Source organism: Anopheles marshallii, assembly GCF_943734725.1.
Source record: "Anopheles marshallii chromosome X unlocalized genomic scaffold, idAnoMarsDA_429_01 X_unloc_271, whole genome shotgun sequence".
Classification (NCBI taxonomy): Eukaryota; Metazoa; Arthropoda; class Insecta; order Diptera; family Culicidae; genus Anopheles; species Anopheles marshallii.
The window spans coordinates 10,001-12,936 of record NW_026525859.1 but is presented as its reverse complement, the minus strand read 5'-3'; positions in this window follow the sequence as shown (position 1 = coordinate 12,936).

Here is a 2,936-nt window from a genome sequence, read left to right as displayed (position 1 = left end):
TACTGCAGAACACACCGACAGGGCCGGGAAGGAAGGCCCGGTCCAAGAAAAAATTTTTGCGGGACCACTCAAAACATCATAGTTAGACCTAGCAAATGATGAAAAGTGAAACCCGCGATCGATTGGAGAAACCTTATTTTACACTGAAAAATTCCACATAAGGAAAATTTGTATGGAGCACCCCTACTGCAGAGCACACCGACAGGGCCGGGAAGGAAGGCCCGGTCCAAGAAAAAATTTTTGCGGGACCACTCAAAACATCATAGTTAGACCTAGCAAATGATGAAAAGTGAAACCCGCGATCGATTGGAGAAACCTTATTTTACACTGAAAAATTCCACATAAGGAAAATTTGTATGGAGCACCCTACTGCAGAGCACACCGACAGGGGCCGGGAAGGAAGGCCCGGTCCAAGAAAAAATTTTTGCGGGACCACTCAAAACATCATAGTTAGACCTAGCAAATGATGAAAAGTGAAACCCGCGATCGATTGGAGAAACCTTATTTTACACTGAAAAATTCCACATAAGGAAAATTTGTATGGAGCACCCTACTGCAGAGCACACCGACAGGGCCGGGAAGGAAGGCCCGGTCCAAGAAAAATTTTTTGCGGGACCACTCAAAACATCATAGTTAGACCTAGCAAATGATGAAAAGTGAAACCCGCGATCGATTGGAGAAACCTTATTTTACACTGAAAATTCCACATAAGGAAAATTTGTATGGAGCACCCTGCTGTGGTCACCATCGGTCGAGTTGGGTCGAGACGGGCAAAAAATTTTTTTTTCCATATCGTCTCAAAACATGATTTATGGACCTTGTAAATGTTGAAAAGTGAAACGAAATCACTTTTGGAGCGATGAAAATTTTGTATGGGAGGGTCCCTACCCGGAACAAATTTTACTAGTAAAGTCATGATTCCGCGACGAGAAATTTGAAAATGGTCAAATATGGTTAAGATGTCATGTTCATTCCCTACTATGGGGGACCAGGTCGTCACGAAAAAATTTTTTTCTCGACCTGGTCAAATGTGGTTCTGCGACGGAGGTTAAACTAATAATGCATAATTTGGGCCAAAAACCCCCCTCTGTCAGATATTGTACCCGTTCAAGAGCAATAGCAGACCACATAAGTTGAGCTTTGAGGTATCTGAAAGTTGAATATAGAGCGAGGTTCTAAGCGAAGGGATAGCTTAACGTTGAGCATTGAACGCAAAAAAGCTTAGAGATAAGCTTAAGATACAAGGGTTGTGGTGCATGAGGCCGCTTAACGTTGAGCTTTGAACGCACATGGCTAGAACTAAGCTAAGAGATACCTATAGTGGTGCATGGAACTGCTCACAAGTTGAGCTTCGAGAAGTCCAAAGGCAAAATGTAGAGCGAGGTTCTAAGCGAAGGGATAGCTTAACGTTGAGCATTGAACGCAAAAAAGCTTAGAGATAAGCTTAAGATACAAGGGTTGTGGTGCATGAGGCCGCTTAACGTTGAGCTTGAACGCACATGGCTAGAACTAAGCTAAGAGATACCTATAGTGGTGCATGGAACTGCTCACAAGTTGAGCTTCGAGAAGTCCAAAGGCAAAATGTAGAGCGAGGTTCTAAGCGAAGGGATAGCTTAACGTTGAGCATTGAACGCAAAAAAGCTTAGAGATAAGCTTATTATATAACGATTGTGGTGCAGGACACAGCTTAACGTTGAGCTTTGAACGCACATGGCTAGAACTAAGCTAAGAGATACGGGTAGTGGTGCATGGAACTGCTCACAAGTTGAGCTTCGAGAAGTCCAAAGGCAAAATATAGAGAGAGGTCCTAGCAGCCTAAAAAACTTCTAGGGCCGACAGCTCACAAGTTGAGTTTCGAACGCAATTAGGCTACCCTGGTAGCCTTGATTTGAAAGCATTAAGGCAATGATATGGTAGAATGCCCGATCTTAAACCTATTGACAGAGAATGTGTACGAGTAAGCATAGATGTGGAGGAGCACATACCCTAAACAGTCCCGAAAGATGGTTAGCTAAGTGATGCATCACAAATGGACTTGGCGCACCAAGTTCACACTGAAACACACACGATCGCGTATATTAAAACCTGTTGTGTGGTGCATCACTAATAAAGTTTGGTGCGTCAAACGAACATGAGAGTTGAGCATATTGGGTATGTGTGATAACACACTTTGCACGACAATCGAGAAACCGCATAAGCTCAGTATAACACAGCAGGGGAAGATTGATGAAAACCAGAGCTAATACATGCAACAGGCCGGGAATGCTGCTTCTGAAGGTGGTAGGACCGGTGCACTTATTAGTTAAACCAATCGGCCGATTGAGTTGAAGTCTGGTACCGATCTTTCACTTGACTGTGCCCCATCAACTATTGATGGTAGTGTAGAGGACTACCATGGTTGTGACGGGAAGCGGGAATCAGGGTTCGATTCCGGAGCTAGTAGAGAGTGCCTGATAAAGGCCATGGTACACATCCAAATCAGGAAAGCAGCAGGAAACACTACCATACATTGCCAGGTGCATAGGAGGATTGCAAGCCCGTAAATTGCCCGATCATAGCCAACGATGCTGAGAACGGAATTTATTCCTTCGATCGTCGTTGGTTCACATGTTTACTGATGGTTGTACGAACACCATACCCGGTGGTAAGTACAGTGGAGCTCGCCTTCACAACATAATGTTCACCAGTTGGACGCATAGATTGGAATAGCTCACATAGTGTTGGATTGCTGGAAACACACATTCCAGACTGCTCCGGTAGTCATGGAAAGGAGAGGATTGCAAGCCCGTAAATTGCCCGATTATAGCCAACGATGCTGAGAACGGAATTTATTCCTTCGATCGTCGTTGGTTCACATGTTTACTGATGGTTGTACGAACACCATACCCGGTGGTAAGTACAGTGGAGCTCGCCTTCACAACATAATGTTCACCAGT